This window comes from Euphorbia lathyris, chromosome 1, assembly GCF_963576675.1.
Source record: "Euphorbia lathyris chromosome 1, ddEupLath1.1, whole genome shotgun sequence".
Taxonomy (NCBI): domain Eukaryota; kingdom Viridiplantae; phylum Streptophyta; class Magnoliopsida; order Malpighiales; family Euphorbiaceae; genus Euphorbia; species Euphorbia lathyris.
This window is the reverse complement of record NC_088910.1, coordinates 108535883-108560609: the sequence shown is the minus strand read 5'-3', so window position 1 is coordinate 108560609 and position 24727 is coordinate 108535883. Positions and strand designations below refer to the sequence as shown.

General features: G+C 41.9%; 1 non-coding gene across 1 annotated transcript; it reads right to left on the bottom strand.

Annotated features, from left to right (window-relative positions):
- Positions 1 to 1051: 1051 nt before the first annotated feature.
- On the bottom strand, positions 1052 to 1158 carry LOC136215887 (small nucleolar RNA R71). The gene has a single exon (XR_010682890.1). It is a non-coding gene; the product is annotated as a small nucleolar RNA R71 (small nucleolar RNA).
- Positions 1159 to 24727: the final 23569 nt, after the last annotated feature.

Below are 24727 nucleotides of genomic sequence, written 5' to 3'. Positions count from 1 at the left end.
ATTAATTAGAGGTTCCGTCATTTATTTCATCTTTATAATTCGTACAAAGTTTAAAGTTGTTTTCTTTGCTTAATGCAAACAAATACATCTGTTGACTTTTCTAAAAAATACTGAACGTTCCTATCTTGCAAATTCATTCTTAAATCAGAATATTTTCTAACGTTTTCATACTCTAATCTAATTCTCATTCTAGCAATTTCAAAACCAAAACCGATTGAACGATTTTTCCATAATATAAACCTAAAAGTAAATTTAACCGATTATAAGTAAGTTTTGTTCGAAAAACATTCCCTGTGGGATCGATATCTTTTATTACTACAAGCGTATACCGTGCACTTGGGGAAATCGCTCAACAAGTTTTTGGCGCCGTTGCCGGGGAACGCCAAATTTTTTGACAAAATTTTAAATTTTCGTGTTTTATTACGAATCTAGGTTTATTCATACTTATTCAAACTTTTATATTTTTTATTTTCAATTACTAACATATTTATTTTTCAAATTCTGTTTTGTAGGTAGTTTTGGTTCGTGCGAAATTTCAAGTTCATGCGCAGTTCTCGAAGTTCAGGCACGTCACCAGATCCTATTGACCCAGAAATTGAAAGAACTCTTAAAAAGAACAAGAAAGAAAAGAAAAAACAAAAACAAAACCCCAATAAAAACTAGAATTACCGAGCCAGAAGTTATGGCCACACTTATGGATTACGCTAGGCCAGGAGTGGCCGGTGTAACAAACAGTATAGTTAGACCCCAAATTAATGCAAACCAATTTGAAATTAAGCATGCGTTGCTTAATATGTTGCAAAATAACGTAACATTTTACGGGTTACCTAACGAAAATCCTAATATCCATTTGACAAATTTCTTAGAAATTTGTGACACTTTTAAAATACCAAATGTGACTGCAGAAGCAATCAATCTTCGCCTTTTTGCTTTTACTTTGAAGGATCGAGCCAAAGAGTGGTTAACTTCTATGCCAGCCGCAATATTTGAGACTTGGGAGCAATTAGCCCAAGCATTTTTATCAAAAAAATTTCCTTTAGCAAAAACCGCAAGAGTCATTAAAGAGTTAACATCTTTTTCTCAAAATGATAATGAAACTCTTTATGAGGCTTGGGAACGTTTTAAAGAACTCCAACATTTATGCCCACACCACCAATTGCCCGTTGAACTTTTAATGCAAACATTTTATAATGGACTAAATCCTACAACTAGAGGTTCATTGGACGCTATGTCTGGAGGGTTATTTATGAAGAAAACATCTGCCTAAGCAAGAGAACTTTTGGAGGAAATGGCAATCAACAGCAGTATGTGGCCCGCGGAACGTGGACACGTACCATTAGCGAAACCATCATCCTCAACAACATCATCAGTTAAAGGTATAGTGAATCTTCATCCAGTAGCGATGTTGCAAGCCCAATTTTCTACCTTATCGCAAAAAATTGATAGGTTTATGGCACCGTGTGATCCTAATGGTAAGCCAATCCAAACAGATGTGGATTACGAAGGTATGAGTGAAATTGAACAGGTAAATTTTGTCCAAGGGCAAAACCAAAATAATAACCCTTACTCCAATACATATAATCCTGGGTGGAGAAATCATCCTAACTTTAACTGGAGAGATAATAATAATAATAATACTAATGCTAATCAAAATCGTACTACTAATTATCAAAATCAATCAAGAGATACGATTAGCACTTTATCTTCTAAAATCGACAAATTTATTGATGCTATGAGCGGAAAAATAAGTAATCATGACGATGGTTTTAAACGGATCGAGAATAAATTCGATCAGCTTATTAAAAACCAATCGTCTAGCATCCATAATTTGGAGATTCAAATTGGTCAACTCGCTAAATCAATTCCATCCCGCAAAGAGGGAAGTCTTCCAAGCCATACGGAAGAAAATCCGAAAGAGCATGTTAAGGCTATCACTCTTCGTTCAGGAAAAAATTACTTAGGTCCGGAAATGTCCGGAAATTCGACTTTACCTAGAACTGATTTACCGAAGCCCAAAGAAGATACATTAAATCAAAAAGATGCACCAATTGACTCTAGTACAAAAACTTTTGTACCCAAACCACCTTTTCCACACAAAGTCCGCAATAAGGACTATGATAAACAACTTTTAACATTTTTAGACAAACTTAAAAATTTGCATATTAATTTAACGTTTATGGATGCAATTACGCAAATTCCCAATTATGGTAAATTCCTCAAAGATTTAATTTCAAAGAAAATCAGTCGGGAAGGAATTTCATCCATTTCGCTAACTGAAGATTGCAGTTCGATTGTGTCAAGCAATTTGCCCACAAAACTCAAAGATCCCGGATGTTTCAACATTCCGTGTAAATTGGGAGATATTGAATTTCCCAATTGTCTCTGTGATTTAGGAGCAAGCATTAACTTGATGCCATTATCTATTTTTAATAAGTTAGGCTTAGAAGAAGACATCAAACGTACCAATATGGTTTTGCAATTAGCGGATCAAACCACTAAAAGACCATACGATATAATTGAGGATGTTTTAGTTAAAGTTGAAAAATTTATTTTTCCTACCGATTTCGTTATTTTAGATTTTGCTTATGACGTAAATTGTCCGCTAATCTTTGGTAGACCGTTCATGAACACGGGACGTGCTCTAGTTGATGTGTCGGAAGGGAAAGTAGTTTTAAGAATAGGCGATGATAAGATTGAGTTTGATATGAATCAAGCGATGAAATATCCTATGGAGGATTTCGCTTGTATGAAACTTGATTTGATTGAAGAATGTGTAAATGACATTGTTCAAAAAGAAGAAATAATAGAACCTATAATGAGTGAGGAACTAGAAGATAAGGACCCAGAACCTTTGATTCGAGAAGATGGACCAGTTCCGCCTTCAATTATAGTTCCACCTAAATTAGAACTTAAAGAATTACCAAGTCATTTGAGGTACGCTTTCTTAGGCGAAGGCGATTCTCTACCTATAATTATCTCTAACAAATTAACACAAGTCCAAGAAGAGAAATTGAAAGAAGTTGTTAGAAATAGGATAGGAAGTATGGGTTGGCAAATTTCAGACTTAAAAGGTATTAATCCGAGCATTGTAATGCACAGAATTCACTTAGAAGAAGATAAGCCACCTAAAGCGGATAGGCAAAGACGCCTAAATCCCAATATGAAGGAAGTAGTAAAAAATGAGATTACTAAACTTCTGGACAATGGAATCATCTACCCTATCTCGGATAGTGAATGGGTTAGTCCAATCCATTGTGTACCTAAAAAGGGAGGCATAACAGTTGTAAGAAATGAAGAAGGTGAATTAATACCTACGCGAACCACCACTGGTTGGAGGGTTTGTATAGATTATAGAAATCTAAATAAAGCAACTAGGAAAGATCATTTTCCTCTTCCTTTCATTGATCAAATGATCGAAAGGATAGCTGGTCACGCTTTCTACTGTTTTCTAGATGGTTACTCCGGATTCTTTCAAATATACATTTACCCGGATGACCAAGACAAAACAACCTTCACATGTCCTTACGGAACATTTGCATATAGGAGAATGCCCTTTGGTCTATGTAACGCACCTGCAACATTTCAACGTTGTATGACTGCGATTTTTAATGATTTCATTGAAGATATCATGAAAGTTTTTATGGACGATTTTTCAGTTTATGGAGATTCTTTTGATTCATGCCTAGAAAACTTGGATAAAGTTTTGTCTAGGTGTGAAGAAACAAATTTGGTATTAAACTGGGAGAAATGTCATTTCATGGTTGACGAAGGAATTGTTTTAGGTCACAAAATATCTGAAAAAGGGTTAGAAGTGGACAGAGCAAAAACTTCAGTAATAGAAAAATTACCCCCTCCAACTACTGTTAAGGGAGTAAGATCATTTTTAGGACATGCCGGTTTTTACAGAAGATTTATTAAGAATTTTTCTGTAATTTCCAAACCACTCACTAATCTACTCATGAAAGATTCCACTTTTGATTTCAATGAAGATTGCGTTAAAGCTTTCGAAACATTAAAAACAGCTTTAGTCAGTGCACCTATTATTGCTAAACCCGATTGGGATTTACCATTTGAAATTATGTGTGATGCAAGTGATTTAGCTGTCGGATGTGTTTTAGGTCAAAGGAAGGATAAGAAACTTCATGTCATTTATTATGCAAGTCACACACTCTCCGGTGCACAATTAAACTACACCACATCTGAGAAAGAAATGTTAGCTGTAGTTTTTGCATGTGATAAGTTTAGGTCATACTTGTTAGGTTCGAAAGTTATTATTTATACTGATCATGCAGCATTACGGTATTTATTTGCTAAAAAGGATGCAAAACTGCGTCTAATTAGATGGGTTTTATTGTTACAAGAATTTGATATAGAAATAAAAGACAAAAATGGAGTAGAAAACCTTGTCGCCGATTATCTATCAAGACTTGAAGATGAGAACGGTCCTATAGGTGAGACTAACGGTATACGAGATGATTTCCCTAATGAACATCTCTATCAAATGAAAACCTTCATGTCACCATGGTATGCGGATATTGCTAATTATCTTGCAGCCAATATTGTTCCGGAAGGATTAAATTTCCAACAAAAGAAGAAATTTTTCTTCGACATTAAACAGTACTTTTGGGAAGATCCTTTTTTGTTCAAAACCTGTGGTGACGGGATAATTAGGAGATGCGTTGGTGAAAATGAATTTGAATCCATAATGTCGGAATGCCATTCTAGCTCTTATGGAGGACATAATGGAGCTACCAAAACAGCAGCTAGAATATTTGAATGTGGTTTCTTTTGGCCTACGATGTTTAAAGACGTCCGTTCATTTATTACTCGTTGTGATAAGTGCCAAAGAACATGAAATCTAGGAAGGAAAGATGAGATGCCCCTCACTACTGTATTAGAAGTTGAAGTCTTCGATATGTGGGGAATAGATTTCATGGGACCTTTTCCCCCTTCTTTTGGTAAAACTTACATATTAGTTGCAGTTGATTATGTTTCAAAGTGGGTTGAAGCAATTGCAACCCCGACGAACGATTCTAAAGTTGTCGTTAATTTTCTTGACGATATATTTTGTAGATTTGGTTGTCCAAGAGTCATCGTTAGTGATGGCGGTTGTAGACACCGAGTCGGAGGACCTGTGACGAAAACCTGAAACAAGACGGTCGAAGCGATTGATTCCGGAAGTTTTGAAAAATATATAAAGAATAATAAGCTGAGGAAAATTAACGGCACGGCGCGGGCACGCAACGGCATCCCGCACGCGGACGACGATGGTCGAACGCCCGCTTGACGGCTCGAGACGTGCGCGCGGCGTCCGTCGGACGCACCGCGAGTGGCACGCTCTCGACGTCCGAGCAATGCCTGGGACCGCTGGCGGTGCGCACCCTCATGGGCCGTTGAGCGCACGTGCCTGGCAGCGTAAGGCGCGCGTTCGGCGGCCGCGACGTGCGAGCGTCTGGCTGCGCGGAACGCGCGCTCGGTGGCCACGGAGTGCACGCGTCCGACGGCGCGTGGCACGCCCCGAGGGTCGCCGGGCGGGCACCCAACCACGTCGGGCGAACGCCCAACGCGTCGGGCGGACGCCCGACGAGGATTGGGCGCGGGCGCCCAACCTCGCGTTGGGCGAACGCCCAACGCGTCGGGCGGACGCCCGACGAGGATTGGGCGCGGGCGCCCAACCTCGCGTTGGGCGATCGCCCAACAAGGTTGGGCGGTAGCCCAACACTAGGTTGGGCGGCCGCCCAACCACAATGGGCGACGCCCAATTTTTTTTGGGCGTCGCCCATTGTTCCGGGATCCGTTTCCCTATATAATGGCACGGATCCCAAGGTGAAATGGGGCCTTTTTTTGAGGAAAACTTTCTCACTCTAAACATTTTTAGAGAGAGAGAGAGTGGATTTTTTTGAGAAAAATATTTTTTTTCTCAAAAATTCCAAATTTTCTAAGTTCAATTTTTACTAAATTTTTATTAAAATCGGGAGCTCGCGGTTCGTGGAATCAATCGGCTTCGACTGTCAGATACCGAATCAAAGGTATTATCCGAGGACTAGACTCTTTATTTTATTTTATTTATTTCTCTCCTTCTATTTATTTTTTATGCTATAGTTTTTATTCCTTTAGTCATTTATTTATTTTGTCACGTTTTATTTAGTTAGCGTATTTATTTAATTTTCGTTTCGTGTTAAATAAAATTCGATTTTGTTTTAAAATAAAAACCTCGTTTTGGATATCCCAATACGAACCGTGATCCGATAAAAAGGTAGTTCGGGTATCGAAAATGTTGTAATTATAAGTTTTTTTATTTAAAAGAGGTTTCCAAATAACGTTTTAAAATAAAAACATCGTTTTAGGAACTTCCGTTTTCGACTATGATCCATCTTTGGTAGTTCGGAAGTCCAAAACGATTGAATTAGATTTAATTTAATGCTTTTGAACAAATCTGGAAAATGTTGGAGTGCTGCTGTAATTTGCCAATTCTGTCACTAAAGGCTGTTTACCGACGGATTTTCCCTCGGTAAATCTGCCAAAATGTAAGAAATGCCATTTCGGTCCCCTTTTCTTAACTTTTAGACTTTTAATCCTTAGTATATATATATATATATATATATATAATTATGTAATATATGATTTTCAAATTGTTTTAGAATTTTAACATATATAATTATTTTAGAAGAGTGGTGTTCCATTTTATTTTTATGTATGTATTATTTTCTTTTTTTTATTATTATTTGTTTAAGTCACATTAAAATCTATTTTAAACGTTATTTACTTGGGTATTTTGTGAGACAATTAGTAGATATTACGGGATAAACATATAGTCTTTTTGACATTAAGATTATATTAGTTATGTATATATATATAGTTTCGGAGTATATTTGGGTTATGTTAATTATTGATAAATAGAGTTATTTTGAGTGATAAATGTTGTTTTCTTATTTATGAATTTCATCTACTATTTTCATATATTTAAAGTATAAATATATTATTTTCATTACTCTTTCTTATATATGTATTGGATAGTATACTTTCTTTTACTCTTATTTTATGTCTTTTGGGCTAAAATGTGTAAATATATATCTATATTATTTTCTTTATCTCTTTTGGCCATTTATGAGTCCATGTTTCTAATGGGCTTCACTTTGAAAAATTAATTTTGGGCTTAAATGTGGTTATTATTGTAATTACAATGGGTAAAGATTGCATCAAATAAAAAGGGGAAAATAAATCACAAAAAAGAGAGTTTTCAATTGAACTATTTAAATTAATGAGTTTTTTTTTTAGATTTCTAATGTAAATAAATAGAGTCATTCTTGTTAACATTTCAAATCGTTTCTCAAAACACCACGTTTTAAAACCTTAGTCCGTTCCAACGACGGATTAAGCGAACATTGTAAATAACATCGTTTTCTTCATGAATAATAGAATTTTTGAATCATTTTCTTAAAGAATTTGTACAAAATAAAATTGACTTGTATGTTTAACCATGTTTTCTCATTAAAAGGTTTTCATCTCAAACGTTTTCAAATACTCGAGTCGTTCCAACGACGATTCGGGTAAACTTCATCAAACGGGGTTTTAAAACGCACCCTCTTCCAACGACGATTAAGGTGCGAACCATGTAAATAAACTCGTCTTGGGGAAATAAGTTGGTATAGAATAAACACACAACATAACATTTAAATACGGTTGTAAATAAATCACTTCTTTTCCCCCCTCTCTGTGTATGTATAAACATAAATGGGTGATTCTTTACTGATGTGGCGTTTCAATATCATATGCTCAAAACGGTTTCTAAAAAGAGAAAGAAAAGGGTTTCAAATGAATTTTAAACTTAAGGAAGTATACGATTAGTCCGTTATCGCCTAACATGCTGAGTAGGAGGCCGGTGGTTCATAACCGGGCGATGTCGGGGTGCCTAGTAGTCTTTCTCCGGAAAGGAGCTAGCCTTCTCGGCTCGTACCTAAGTTTCCCGAACCCACACCGGTCTCCCGCAAGGGATCGGTGTTCATTTTCCCATTCGTGGGTGGCGACTCTTCCATATCTTCGAGCTCCGGTCCTGCCGAGCAGCTTGATTCCACGATTGGTTGCTTTCGACGCCAATCACCGCTTACGTCGCCATGAGGTTGTCCACCCCCCGGTCCGCCCGGGAGATTAGGCGCGGCACCTCGTCTAACAAGTGGCGACTCTGCTAGGGAAGCGAGAAATTTGATTCCGGAAGGCATGCACTAAGCCCTTAACGGGGACGGATCGTTTTACTTCTTTTCGTATGCATTCACGAGCATTATTGCAAACCCTTTGGGTAATTTCCGCGAAACCTCTAGCGAGAGTCCATTCGTCGCTCGAAAGAGGCTAGCGTAAGTTCCCCCTTACAGTAAGGCTCCAGAGGGTCCCCATCCATTCGTTAGGGGCGAATCTGTGCGGTCTTGTGAGGTCCCGCGGTCAGCCGTGTCAGCATATAGTAGCCTTAGAAGTTTCCATAGGATTACCCGTTACTATTTTTGATGTGATAAATGAATCAGTTCGTGTTTTCAAACCGCCATGATACGTGTCTAATCCTAAATTATGTAAAGAAAATGAGACGATACGTTAATATATACTCATGAATCGACATACTAATTACCCTAAAACATCGAAACGATTTGAACTAAAGATGACTTAGTCATCTCATATGAATGAACATGTGCGACCCGCCTTGTCCCTTTCGGTGTCCCGACGAAGGCACGTGTTCAGGAAATACGTTATGACGTAAGCACGTATTAGTATGAATCAGTTCGGTGTTAAGGATAGTTACATTTCGATACAAAAGAATATATTAACGGTAGCCGTTATTCACATTCTTTAAATAAGTTAGGATAAAACGAGATCATGACGAAACGAAAACGAAGAACATTTCTGTTTCGAACGACCCTGTCGTAACGTGAAAAGTTTCGCACAAGTAGCCCGTCCCTTCCGAATGAAAGACGAGCTTTTACGTTATGCCTCGTGTCGTTCTTAAGAGAAATGGATGTGCCCGTACAGATGACTAAGAAAATAAAGAAAAGAAAAATGAACTAATCGACCAAAATCATTCTGAATCTATGATATATGTTAAATCCCGCGAGTAGTTAAAGAAAATAAACCAATATCGTTGAATACGTGCCTCGGACGAGAGTATACCCCGTTTAAAATCTCGAAGCCGAATTAAGCCAAACCATATAATTGCGCCATATGGACGAGACTGCAGGTTTTGACTAACGACTCGATCATTTCGACCGTTACCAAAACTGCAAGAAATATGGCCCGATATACGTGTTTGCTTAAATTCGCGCCTAAAGGAAGGAAAACGGTGATATCCTCGCTTCGAGTAAACATGCGATTCAACGAAACGTTGATTTTCTATAACCACACTAAGATGATATATCCCGTGGATTGGGAGGAACAAAGAGTTGTAATTAGCCGAAAGATTATCGTGCGCTCAAAATAAGACTCGCCGTCTTTTCACGTAGCAAAATGAGCAAACGGATCCTCGACGCTAAGAACAAACGCGTTACGCGATGAGTCCGTTCCCTAAAATAAAATCCAAAAGTGATTCCATCACTAAATAAACACGTGGTTACGTCTCTCGATAGATCCAAAAGATCCCGTTGTAATCCAAAAATCGAGACACGAACCCACGCGAACAAAAGGGAACGAGTCATTGATAATAACAAACGATTGAACTAGAAGAATAACTCGTACCACGTCTAAAAACTGAGATGCGCTCAAAGGGAATCAAAACCCGAACTAATGCGTCTCACGAAAGGACGAAAGACGAGTTATTCTGAAAGAACAATCCAACTTGGTCGATTTCTTAGTCACTGAATGTTGATACGTCAAAACGAACTGTATTGTCTGATGAATGATTTACTTTCCCGCAATAATCGACGGCATCACGCGTCCTCTGGACCACGATGTGAGCCCATACCAAAATCCTAGGAAAGAGACTTGGACCAACGAGTGTGTGGAGGAATAAGGATGGAAGAGAGATAATGTGATGAATGTGATTGTTATCTAACGTTTTCTTTCTCTTATTGCGATCTACTTACGCGTTATGTACGATTTTTCGCTAACTAGTTTGTTTGTATAGATTTATATATTGTTGTACATCAGTCGAGTCAGATTTAAGTTATAATGCGTTCTATGCTCAATGAATCATTGCAATCATACCATATAGAGCGTTGCATGCTAACCGCATTGCGTGCAGCCATTCTAGGTTTCATAGATTTAGGACGTGTTTATTAAGAAAGTGAGAAAGAGTCGACCCCAGCGTCGCGTGTCATTCAGGAGGCATACTAGTTATGTCGTGACGTATCCCATACGTCTTTGCCTTGTCATACCTATGTGTTGGGACGCATCCTATGCGACCTTGGCACGTCTCGCGCGTCTTCACCGTGTCGTTTGTAGGCTAGCTAGGAGGCATGTCCATTATGTCGTGACGTATCCTAGGCGTCTTTGCCTTAGCATACTATGTGTATGGTAGCGTACCTCGTACATTTTTCCAGTATCGTAGGCACCAGTCAAAAGGTACAACCATTATGTCATAGCGTATCCCCTACGCCTTGGTTTTGGCATACCCCGTATGTCATGGCACCTCCAATATGTCCTTACCCTGTCAAGAGGCGTACTGTTCTCTCGTGACGTATCCCCTATGTCCTTGCAGTGTTGTGTCATCACGCGTCCACCCGTCAGAAGTCCCACCTGTCATGTGGTGACGTATTCCTTACATCTTTACTTTGTCGTACCCCTGAGGACGTAACGCACCCCCATGCATTTTCCATTAATCATTCAGACACTGATCAAGGGGTGTACCCGTTATGCTATGATGTATACCACATGTCCTTTCCCTGTCGTGCCTCGTATATTATGATCCATCCCTGGTGTCTTTACCACGTCATTACACACCGGCCAGAAGGGGTACCATGTGTGTCATAACGCATCATGTACATCTTCGCCTCATTCCTTGCGCCAAGCAAGGGGCATGAGTTGCATACCCCATATGTCAGGGCATATCCGGTGCTTGTTCACCATGTTATGTATGTTAGACGGAAGGCATACCATTTGAGCTGTGGCGTAGCCCAGACATCCTTACCCCGTCCCATCTTCCATATCGTGGAATGTCCTATGCGTCTCCATCACGTCAGCTATACGCTAGTCAAGACGTGTACTCGATACGCCACCGTGCACCGCGTACATTCAGGCATTGTCAAGGTCGCACATCGTGATAGGTCACAAATGCGTCGTCCATATCAGATACACTAGTCCAGAGCCATACCCCACATGTCACGACTTGAGTTCTCACCTTGTTAGGTGCCTAATGAAAGACATACCCCGTATGTCATGATGAATCTCGCACGTCTTTACCAGGTCTTGCATACCCGTCAAGTGGTCTACCTCTAGACCCCGAGGTGTTCTCTACGTCTTCGCCAGGTTATACTTTGCGTGGGATAGGTCGGACATATCTTTATCATCCCGTTCATACCATTAGGGGGTATACCGCCTGCATCGTGACCTACCACACGCACCTTCGCCATCGTGTTTAAGTCATCCGGAGACATATCCCATATGTCGTGACGTACTCCGCCTCCCTCTGTCATGGTTAACAATACCAAACTGCTTGGTGGTCGTACCTTGTTGTCCTAACATTCACATCGTGGGGAAAATTCCGTTCACTTTCCGCATGGTCGACTCGAGACATACTATGTGTGTCGCCACGTCACTTACAACTTATCGATAGTTCAAAAAAAAAAAAAACATTGTCATGGCATCGGTTCCCCCCGAGACTCGAATTAACCATTCGTCACATGTCTCACACACGTCCTACTTACGCCACAAGACATACCATGTATGTCGCTACGCCTTAGCCAACACATATCAAGATTATGACTGGTACCTTGATCTCAAATGGAACCATAATCTCACGGGTCGTCGTCACCTCCCTTTCGTATCTCAAGACATACCCACGGATGTCGCCGCGCTATACATAATGCCCAGGTGATTCCAAATTACGTTGTTGTATTATCCATGCCCCTCACCTCGTAGGTTTCCATCATGACCTTCGTACGCTAAGACATGCCACGTGTGTCGGTGTGCCATGAACCTATACTCCAAAATTACGTGGTTGTAGGATCGAAAACTTAGGGTCGAGTGAACTGTTTCGTATGAATCTCGTTTACCCGTCGCCATTCGCATCTGGAGAGGTAACCCATACGTAGCACCTCCGTATTTCAGAACTATGGGCAATACCCTGAACTTCGAAATGAACCCTTGGCTGGTGTGTTGTCCATGCTTCCCATTTGTACCTTTAGGTGCGGCATGTGGGTCGTCATAGCGTCCCCTCGTATTTACGTCATCCCACTGTCCGGACCCCAGGTTCACATTGACCCTCTGATGCACGCTTCACACGAAGTCGCGGCGTCACATTCGCGCTTTAAGTGGCGCCTTATATGTCGCCTCGTCACATCTAATGAATCTGTGCGTTATTGTACTAACCGCTTGGCTAGTAGGTCATCACCACACCCCATTGGTACTCTCAGTCGTACCTTGTATATCAACACGTCATTGTACTAAGGTAACCCACGCATCCTTGGTCTTCTTGAGATGCCCCGTCACATCTTCAAAACAGCCAAATCAATATGAGACGTAACAGGTGTGTCACCATATATCGTAACACGTCAGTATTCCAAAACATGTGACACTAGTGCTTCAAACACATATCGGCTTTCGGTGCATATCCCGTATGTCACCGCTTACGCTTTGGTCGCTGGACGGGCCTTGTCAAAACGCGCCCCACATGTCGCCTTGTCATCAGAAATATTTGCAGTCCACGAATATGTCATTAGGCTATCCAATTTTGGATCCGCCTTTGACACACGTTCCGTATGTCATCCCTCGCACCTTACTCACATGTCGAAGACTGAGTCATTTATACCGTCCAGTCAGGGTTAAGCTTATAGCACACACCCACATACGCGGTTTGGTACGTCTGGTTCGCATGTCAAATGTCGAGTCACTCATGTCATTTAAGTTCAAGTCGAATCTGGGGAAAGTTCATATATGTCATCATGTGCATCTTGCTTGCACCTCCAATGTCGAGTCATTTGTATCGACAAGTTCAAGTTGAACTTTTGGCCCGTACCTGTCGTATAGAGTGATTCATGTCATCGAGTCCAAGTCATACTCTTAGGCATGTGCCCTATGGGCTGTCTCGAGGATCCCGCTCATCCCTTGACACACTGAGTCATTCATGTCGTGAGGCTCCTATCAAACTCTTGACGTACGCCCTGTAAGTCGTCACTCATGTTTTGAGTGTGCCTCAAACAGCGGTTTGTTTATATTGTCAAACCCTCGACACGCTCCCCCTACATCATTGGTACCGTTGTCTATGTGCCCCCAAACTCCACGAGTCGGAGACATATGCCCTATGTGTCGCTATTTGGGTCTCACTCGCATCAGTAGTATCGAGTTGTTCATACCGCGGCTGAATCCAACATTTGGCACTTACCTCGAAGGTCTTGGTGTGCGTCCCCGTTGCTCCTCGAGTTGTTCATAGTAATAGGTCCTAGTCATCTCAAATATCGGTGATGAATCCTATACGTCGTAAATATCCACATAAGATCTTTAGGGATTCTCATAAAACATATTGTCATCGGGTTTGTGCTATGAAACAAATTGACCTTTGACACATCCCAGGTAAGTCGTCGTTTCCATCTCGTTGGTACCTCGATAGGATTAGGACACCTCTTATTCTACCAGATGCACCGATGTCCGTGAATTCATCGAGGTATGTGTGTCTCTATCTTGAGTTAATCCTTGGACCGCATCCTGCATGTTGGTATCGTATCTAGTTGACACCTCCAATGTTGTTAGGAGGTGTGCTTCATCTATACCCAAAGTTGGTCAGATAATACGTGTGTCGTATGCGTACCGTGTTCGTGTATCATACCTAACATGTTGGATTTCCCCCGCGACGGTCAAAATTCCAAAATCAAGCCATCACATCGTTCGTGAGTTGTGTATAAGTCAATCGTGGGGGCATATCAAGTGGGACTCCCATCATGCCTTTTGGCTACCTCTAAGGCATACCAAGTACGTCATCGTATTTCCTGAACGCACCACGTTTCAAACCACTATGTCAAGATGCTAGTGAGCCAAGTAGGAGTTAATAATTGACACGTACCTCGTACGTTGACATATGCATCCTATTCGTACCTCGAGTGTCGGGAATTCTGTGTTCGTTATCCCGTCAGATAATACCCATCATCGTAATAGTTGCTTTCCAGGAGAAGCTGACGATTAGCGCACATCACATATGTCACTCGAGCCTCCCCTATGCCTTAACCTATTGAGGGCATGTCCCGTGCATCACCACTTTCTGCATAACACGCCAAGGTTCCGTTGGCACACCTACGTATTCGCGTCTTGGGTTTAAACTAACCCTTGACCCACACCCCATATGCGGTGGTCTCATCCCGCTTGCTTCTAGTTTAGGACACGCCCTCTACGTCGGTCTGTTTTAGGAAACTTGTGTTTCCCAGAAAGACGGTTCCCTGTTATCAGTATCGATACCAAGTAAACTATGGACAAATGCCCCGCATGCCTCCATCACGGTCTGTTTGAGTCTCGGACATACCATGAGCGTCACATCAGTCCGTGTAACACCGCCTATCTTCGAAGTACGTCATTGCCACCAAGGATGGCAATCCCTCACATACACCTCATGCATGGTCACTTAGGTTGTTCTTTTTAGATCGTGAGTCGTATCAATGTACCAAGTATGTCATTCCCACCACTCATGTCGCTACCCCTCCAATACCTAGCGTCCTAGGGAACTTTACTCATCATGAGGGTTGTCTCAATCTCATAAGTGTCAGTCGTGTCAAGCGTCATTCAACATTGTACATCTTGTAAAGCATTGCAAGGTGAACTTGTAGGGTTCGTACTAATGTGTGTATAACAGTTGAAATGGTTTTAGGCATCGGCACTTCCAAACAGGTAAGTTTGCACAAACGACCAAAGTACTGCCGACGGCTCTGGTAAAAAAAAAAGAAAAAAAAAAGAAAAAAGAAGAAGGGGTTTAGCTCCAGTCAAATCGTGTTTATGTTGTAAGAAATAAAGCGCAGACCACGAATCATGCATAAATCATACATCCATCTATAGGAGGCACAAGTAGATAGCTTTAGCATTCGCATCGCACGTGCATCATCAAAATTCATAATGCCTAAAAAGCTCCACTCACCGATCCTTTCTCTTTCCTTATTAGAAACCCAACTCATGGCCCAGTCCAGCAATTCAAACCACAATCTTGAGAGCCGTGTGCAAGGGGCTTTAGCCAAATACATCTTTTCTGATGAGTTCAAACGTGCTCTTAATGATCCGGAGAATACTAAGCATGAGGGGGTTGAAAATTCCCAAGAGACGATAGGAGATTTCAATCTCAGAGCAGAAATCGAGCGAGTTCTTCCCGATATCCTTGCTTCAGATGAATTCAAGATAGAGCTGAAAAGGTTGGTCAGGGAGGTCCTGAGCGAGTCACTGGTTGCGGAGATCCCGAAAGCTGCTATGGAGAAACCTATGTTCCAGCTTGCGTCACAAGTTAATCCACAAATATTCACTCCACCAAGGGTAGTCTCACACCATATTTCACGAACACAACCAGATCCACGCCATCGGGGACATGAGATTACCAAGGTTGTTCGCCCTCCGTCGCCCACTCAGTATAGAAAGGAGGGAAGGGAATTCTCCACTTTCACTCAACCCTTATTAGAAGTATTGGAGGGCCTACAAATGCATGATATATTTCATCCCCTACCAGCCACGGGAGGTCCAACCACTGAATTAGTCCAACGTAGGGGCTACTGCCACTTCCACCAGAAATATGGTCACGAAACAAGCACTTGCATGAAGTTGAAGCATGAAATCCAAGATCTCATCGAAGCTGGGAAGATAAGTGACCCAGATCCTTCTCAGCAGATGAAGTCTTCGACTTGTTCCTTGAACGGTGAGGTCTACCACGGATCATGATAAACGAAAGAAGAGGTTCTCTAGATTGAGGACACTTATGAAGCAGGAGAACTTGAAGCTTCCTGAAGTAGTATGAGAGAGAGGATTGCACTTGTAGTCTTTATCCTTGTCTTTTATTTTATCTTCTATTCCACAAGATGTTATTAACCTCCTTTTGAATTCAATGAAATTTCGTTTCCGCAAATTTATCCTAAACATACGTACTTACATTTGACATCTACTCAATTGAGATATTCCCGCTTCTATCATGGCACGGACGTAAGATCTAGAATATACTTATTGCTCAATACTTAACCACTGAAGAGAGAAAATTAAGAGGGTAAAAAAAAAACAAAATAAGTCATGAGAAGCGATTCCCTGACTCTACGATGATAAGTCGGGCGTAGACCCATCAAACGAAGGGTTCTCACCGGCTTTTGCCAAAAAGAAGATTGAGCGACAATCAACAAAGTCCAAAAGAGAGAAAAAGAAAAGAAAATATGGAGCAAGCAACAAGCCCTCAGAGCCATACTTACACTGAGGCACCGACAAAGGTTTCTCCCCCCAAAGGGGGACACAAGTACAGGAGTGCGCCATTTAGAACGAGGCGGGGGCAACTAACCTATCAGCGATAAGGTATTTTGTTCCAGGATCAACGAAAGGGTTAGACTTATGATGACTCAAAGTTAAACAAAGGAAGAAGAAAAAAGAAAAAAAATGATGCTAAAAGGGCCCTGGGGCAAAGTCAAGTCAATCGGAAGTAAAAGAAAATAAATCAAAAGCGGACGTGATCAGCCAAGAGGCGTCAAGGTGGCAAGAGCAGTTGACATTGTCCAACAAATGTGTAATCAAATGTACGAGAAAATCTCACTGTAACAAAGAAAGATCAAATGCGTAGTCAAGGGAAGCCGAAGGCGGCAACAAAGTTCAGAACTTTAATCAATCTCGAGGGAACCGAGGAATCCTTCTCATGAAAATAAAAAAAAAAGAAAGAAAGAAAATCCCGATAGGTTGAAAATCCGCAAAGGACGGCCTATGCAACAATAAGGGACACCCCAATAAGTGAAAACCCCACGGGGCGCTTATTTGAAAATTCTGGGGTAAAAGGAGAGAGTTAAAATAACTGAAGTGTGAAAACCCGAAAGGGCATGCTTTGGTGACAGTGGTTAATAAACTGAGCAGTAAACAATTCAATGTATCTTTGCCAGGTGCTTTATTTAAGCTAGACGGTTGCATTTGTAATGAAAACACCCGCATCAATAAACACCCCATCTCAACTGAAATCACCCCAACACCCATAAACCAATCCAAAATCTATAAAAAAAAAAAACTAAAAAAAAAAAAGACTATTCCTCTCTCTCATGCTCCATGAAGTCTGGTTCCTCTGCTCCTATGTGGTCCTCTCAAGGGTCAAACTTCGACCGAAGCGTCTCTCCTCCATAGCTACTCCCAACGGCAGTATCCCTAGTTTGGCGTACATGAAATCTCACCTCGAGTTGGCAGGGGCATACGCTAGCATCAACTTCTAACCTACGCCAAGATGGTAACTTTAATCGGGGGCACGGCCCTACAATCAGATCAACGTCCATCTCACTTCGGAAGCTTCTCCATTAACGAAGGCATCGGGCATGAACTCATCGTCAAATGATAAGCATAGAAATGGCCCGTGGATATAAGCCCCCTGTGCTATCCGGTATCATTCACAATCAAGAAAGAAAGAAAAGGAGAAGAAAAATTGAACAAAAAGGTTGGATTGAAAACCTCAAAAGAGGCGATCCAAGCAAAAGGAGAAATAGAGAAAATCAGTGAGGTATAGAAAAGATGAATTGAAAACCCCTAGGGGCAGTTCATGCAAAAGGAGAGATAGAGAATATCAGAGAGATCCCGTTGAGTTGAAAACCCGAAAAGGGCAGCTCAAGCAAAAATTAGGGAGAAAATGAATACATCAAACTCTGGTTAAAAGCGAGAGCCCCTTTGACATGAGCTCATCAAGACCAAATCCTCATCCTTACAACCCTTGGTTTCAAACTTAACCTCGCCCTCATCCTCGCACTCCTTGGGGACGGCCCGAACCATCATTTCTCGATCTGAAGCTACGAAAATCCTCCAAGCCTATGAAAAGGGAATCCATCCGAGTATCTCATCCACATGTACATAGTTTGCATTCCCACATGTCCATACATCCATATAAAGCAAAGCACATAGGCCACACGTGCGCACATTCAAACACACGCACGGTCACCTGCATACGCACATATAAGTGTTTACATGCATCCATAGATTAGGCTACATCCACCCATCTCTATGCATCGCCACATACCTTTCCTTGACACAAGCTCATCGAAACCAAATTCCCATCCTTATAACCCTTGGTTTCAAACTTATCCTCACCCTCGTCCTTGCACACCTTGGGGATGGCCCGAAGCATCATTTATCGATCTAAAGCTACCGAAATCCTCCAGCCTATGAAAAGGGAATCCATTCGACCATCTCATCCACACATACATAGTTTGCATACACACATGTCCATACATCCGCATAAAGCAAAACACATAAGCCACACTTATGCACATTCAAACACACGCACAGTCACTTGCACACACACACATAGGTGTTTACATGCATCCATAGACTAGGCTACATTCACCCATCTATATGCATCACTACACGCCTGCAGTCGATTTAGAGACTAGGGTCGCTAGAAAGAGCTATTTTACCTGCGGTCGATTTAGAGACCAGGGTTGCTATTGAGCCATTTTACCTGCGGTCGATTTAGAGACCAGGGTTGCTATTGAGCCATTTTGCCTGCGGTCGATTTAGAGACCAGGGTTGCTTTTGAGCCATTTTACCCGCGGTCGTGGACCAGGGTTGCTTTTGAGCCATTTGACTCACGGTCGCAGATCGGAGTTGCTTTTGAGCCATCTGACTCGCGGTCGCAGACCGGAGTTGCTTTTGAGCCATCTGACTCACGGTCGTAGACCGGAGTTGCTTTTGAGCCATCTGACTCTCGGTCGCAGACCGGAGTTGCTTTTGAGCCATCTGACTCACGGTCGCAGACCGAAGTTGCTTTTGAGCCATCTGACTCACGGTCTCAGACCGGAGTTGCTTTTGAGCCATCGGACTCACGGTCGCAGACCGGAGTTGCTTTTGAGCCATTTGACTCACGGTCGCAGACCGGAGTTGCTTTTGAGCCATCTGACTCACGGTCGCAGACCGGAGTTGCTATTGAGCCATTACGCCTACGGTAGATTTAGAGACCAGGGTTGCTTTTGAGCCATTTTACCCGCGGTCGTGGACCAGGGTTGCTTTGGAGCCATCTGACTCACGGTCTCAGACCGGAGTTGCTTTTGAGCCATCGGACTCACGGTCGCAGACCGAAGTTGCTTTTGAGCCATTTGACTCATGGTCGCAGACCGGAGTTGCTTTTGAGCCATCTGACTCACGGTCGCAGACTGGAGTTACTATTGAGCCATTATGCCTGCGGTCGATTTAGAGACCAGGGTTGCTTTTGAGCCATTTTACCCGCGGTCGTGGACCAGGGTTGCTTTTGAGCCATCTGACTCACGGTCGCAGACCGGAGTTGCTTTCGAGCCATCTGACTCACGATCGCAGACTGGAGTTGCTTTTGAGCCATTTGCCTCACGGTCGTAGATCGGAGTTGCTTTTGAGCCATCTGACTCGCGGCCGCAGACCGGAGTTGCTTTTGAGCCATTTGACTCATGGTCGTAGATCGGAGTTGCTTTTGAGCCATCTGACTCACGGTCGCAGATCGGAGTTGCTTTTGAGCCATCTGACTCATAATCACAAACTAGGGTAGCTATTTAGCCATTATCCCCGCAGTCGTAAAATTGGGTAGCTATTTAGCCATTATCCCCGCAATCGTAAAATCAGGGTAGCTATTTAGCCATTATCCCCGCAATCACAAACTAGGGTAGCTATTTAGCCATTATCCCCGTAATCTTGAAATGGGGTAGCTGTTTAGCCATTATCCCCGCAATCTTGAAATAGGGTAGCTGTTTAGCCATTATCCCCGCAATCTTGAAATAGGGTAGCTGTTTAGCCATTATCCCCGCAATCTTGAAATGGGGTAGCTGTTTAGCCATTATCCCCGCAATCTTGAAATAGGGTAGCTGTTTAGCCATTATCCCCACAATCTTGAAATAGGGTAGCTGTTTAGCCATTATCCCCGCAGTCACAAATAGAGTAGCTATTTAGCCATTATCCCCGCAATCTTGAAATAGGGTAGCTGTTTAGCCATTATCCCCGCAGTCGTGAATTAGGGTGCAGCTCGAAGCAGAGTCTGAAAAGGTCAGAGAACAACGCCGGAGCGCGCAGCGCAAAGGTCAGGTATGTTCCCTCCTACTCGTTACGTGTCTTTTACTTTTATATGTTTTACATTGCATGTGTTACGTTAGCAAAAAACGTTTTCGAACCACACACATCACTGTCAAAATAGAAAAGTAGGGGCAACTGTAGACACCGAGTCGGAGGACCTGTGACGAAAACCTGAAACAAGACGGTCGAAGCGATTGATTCCGGAAGTTTTGAAAAATATATAAAGAATAATAAGCTGAGGAAAATTAACGGCACGGCACGGGCACGCAACGGCATCCCGCACGCGGACGACGATGGTCGAACGCCCGCTTGACGGCTCGAGACGTGCGCGCGGTGTCCGTCGGACGCACCGCGAGTGGCACGCTCTCGACGTCCGAGCAATGCCTGGGACCGCTGGCGGTGCGCACCCTCGTGGGCCGTTGAGCGCACGTGCCTGGCAGCGTAAGGCGCGCGTTCGGCGGCCGCGACGTGCGAGCGTCTGGCTGCGCGGAACGCGCGCTCAGTGGCCACGGAGTGCACGCGTCCGACGGCGCGGGGCACGCCCCGAGGGTCGCCGGGCGGGCACCCAACCACGTCGGGCGAACGCCCAACGCGTCGGGCGGATGCCCGATGAGGATTGGGCGCGGGCGCCCAACCTCGCGTTGGGCGCTCGCCCAACGCCGTTGGGCGATCGCCCAACGAAAGTTGGGCGATCGCCCAACATTGTTGGGCGGCCGCCCAACAAGGTTGGGTGGTAGCCCAACACTAGGTTGGGCGGCCGCCCAACCACAATGGGCGACGCCCAATTTTTTTTGGGCGTCGCCCATTGTTCCGGGATCCGTTTCCCTATATAAGGGCACGGATCCCAAGGTGAAAGGGGGCCTTTTTTGGAGGAAAACTTTCTCACTCTAAACATTTTTAGAGAGAGAGAGAGTGGATTTTTTTGAGAAAAATATTTTTTTTCTCAAAAATTCCAAATTTCCTAAGTTCAATTTTTACTAAATTTTTATTAAAATCGGGAGCTCGCGGTTCGTGGAATCAATCGGCTTCGACTGTCAGATACCGAATCAAAGGTATTATCCGAGGACTAGACTCTTTATTTTATTTAATTTATTTCTCTCCTTCTATTTATTTTTTATGCTATAGTTTTTATTCCTTTAGTCATTTATTTATTTTGTCACGTTTTATTTAGTTAGCGTATTTATTTAATTTTCGTTTCGTGTTAAATAAAATTCTGTTTTGTTTTAAAATAAAAACCTCGTTTTGGATATCCCAATACGAACCGTGATCCGATAAAAAGGTAGTTCGGGTATCGAAAATGTTGTAATTATAAGTTTTTTTATTTAAAAGAGGTTGCCAAATAACGTTTTAAAATAAAAACATCGTTTTAGGAACTTCCGTTTTCGACTATGATCCATCTTTGGTAGTTCGGAAGTCCAAAACGATTGAATTAGATTTAATTTAATGCTTTTGAACAAATCTGAAAAATGTTGGAGTGCTGCTGTAATTTGCCAATTCTGTCAGTAAAGGCTGTTTACCGACGGATTTTCCGTCGGTAAATCTGCCAAAATGTAAGAAATGTCATTTCGGTCCCCTTTTCTTAACTTTTAGACTTTTAATCCTTAGTATATATATATATAATTATGTAATATATGATTTTCAAATTGTTTTAGAATTTTAACATATATAATTATTTTAGAAGAGTGGTGTTCCATTTTATTTTTATGTATGTATTATTTTCTCTTTTTTTATTATTATTTGTTTAAGTCACATTAAAATCTATTTTAAACGTTATTTACTTGGGTATTTTGTGAGACAATTAGTAGATATTAGGGGATAAACATATAGTCTTTTTGACATTAAGATTATATTAGTTATGTATATATATATAGTTTCGGAGTATATTTGGGTTATGTTAATTATTGATAAATAGAGTTATTTTGAGTGATAAATGCTATTTTCATATATTTAAAGTATAAATATATTATTTTCATTACTCTTTCTTATATATGTATTGGATAGTATACTTTCTTTCTCTTATTTTATGTCTTTTGGGCTAAAATGTGTAAATATATACAACAACAACAACAACAACAACAACAACAACAAAGCCTTAGTCCCGAAATGATTCGGGGTCGGCTAACATGAACCATCATATAAAATCGTGAAAATCAAGTCGTGTCAGCGACACAGATTCGCTCCCTCCACTCCGTCCTATCCACTACCATATTTTCCTCAATTCCCAATAAACTCATATCACTCTCGATCACCCTCCTCCAAGTTTGCTTAGGTCTTCCCCTTCCCCTCACCACTACATCCCTTTGCCACTCTTCGGTTCTCCTAACCGGCGCATCAAGCGCTCTACGTCTCACATGGCCAAACCACCTTAGTCGGTTTTCTCTCATTTTATTCTCAATAGATGTGACCCCTACTTTTGTCCTAATTATTTCATTACGCACCCGGTCCTTTCTCGTGTGACCACACATCCATCTCAACATACGCATCTCCGCCACCGACATCTTATGGATGTGGCAGTGTTTCACTGCCCAACACTCCGTACCATATAACAATGCTGGTCTAATTGCCGTCCGGTAGAATTTTCCCTTCAATCTATTAGGCATGCCGGGATCACAAAGGAAACCCGTAGCACTCTTCCACTTCGACCAACCAGCTTTAATCCTATGAGCAACATCTCCATCTACTTCTCCATCCGTTTGGATAATAGATCCTAAATACCGGAAGCAATCCGAGGCCTGAACAACTCTCCCATCTAGGGTGATTGTCCCTACCTCCCTACTCCTACGGCCGCTAAACTTACACTCCAAATATTCTGTCTTACTTCGACTCAACTATATTATGAGTCCATTTATGAGTCCATGTTTCTAATGGGCTTCACTTTGAAAAATTAATTTTGGGCTTAAATGTGGTTATTATTATAATTACAATGGGTAAAGATTGCATCAAATAAAAAGGGGAAAATAAATCACAAAAAAGAGAGTTTTCAATTGAACTATTTAAATTAATGAGTTTTTTTTTAGATTTCTAATGTAAATAAATAGAGTCATTCTTGTTAATATTTCAAATCGTTTCTCAAAACACCACGTTTTAAAACCTTAGTCCGTTCCAACGACGGATTAAGCGAACATTGTAAATAACATCGTTTTCTTCATGAATAATAGAATTTTTGAATCATTTTCTTAAAGAATTTGTACAAAATAAAATTGACTTGTATGTTTAACCATGTTTTCTCATTAAAAGGTTTTCATCTCAAACGTTTTCAAATACTCGAGTCGTTCCAACGACGATTCGGGTAAACTTCATCAAACGGGGTTTTAAAACGCACCCTAATCGTTCCAACGACGATTAAGGTGCGAACCATGTAAATAAACTCGTCTTGGGGAAATAAGTTGGTATAGAATAAACACACAACATAACATTTAAATACGGTTGTAAATAAATCACTTCTTTTCCCCCCTCTCTCTGTATGTATAAACATAAATGGGTGATTCTTTACTGATGTGGCGTTTCAATATCATATGCTCAAAACGGTTTCTAAAAAGAGAAAGAAAAGGGTTTCAAATGAATTTTAAACTTAAGGAAGTATACGATTAGTCCGTTATCGCCTAACATGCTGAGTAGGAGGCCGGTGGTTCATAACCGGGCGATGTCGGGGTGCCTAGTAGTCTTTCTCCGGAAAGGAGCTAGCCTTCTCGGCTCGTACCTAAGTTTCCCGAACCCACACCGGTCTCCCGCAAGGGATCGGTGTTCATTTTCCCATTCGTGGGTGGCGACTCTTCCATATCTCCGAGCTCCGGTCCTGCCGAGCAGCTTGATTCCACGATTGGTTGCTTTCGGCGCCAATCACCGCTTACGTCGCCATGAGGTTGTCCACCCCCGGTCCGCCCGGGAGATTAGGCCGCGGCACCTCGTCTAACAGCGGTACTCATTTTATAAACCGAAGTTTTGAAACACTTATGAAAAAATACGGAGTACGCCACCGCGTGTCTACGCCATACCATCCTCAGTCAAATGGTCAGGCGGAGATATCAAATAGAGAACTCAAATGGATTCTAGAGAAAACAGTTTCATCCTCAAGAAAAGATTGGTCTTGTAAACTCAATAATGCGTTATGGGCATACCGTACTGCATTTAAAACACCAATAGGAATGACTCTATACCGCTTAGTGTATGGGAAGGCATGTCATTTGCCAGTCGAATTAGAACATAAAGCCTATTAGGCTATTAGGGAACTTAACTTTGATTTACGACAAGCAGGTAAGAAACGTTTGCTCGACTTAAATGAGTTAGATGAGTTACGCCATCTATCTTACGAAAATGCAAAAATTTATAAGAAAAAGTGAAAAAATGGCACGATGCCAAAATTAAAGTCAAACACTTT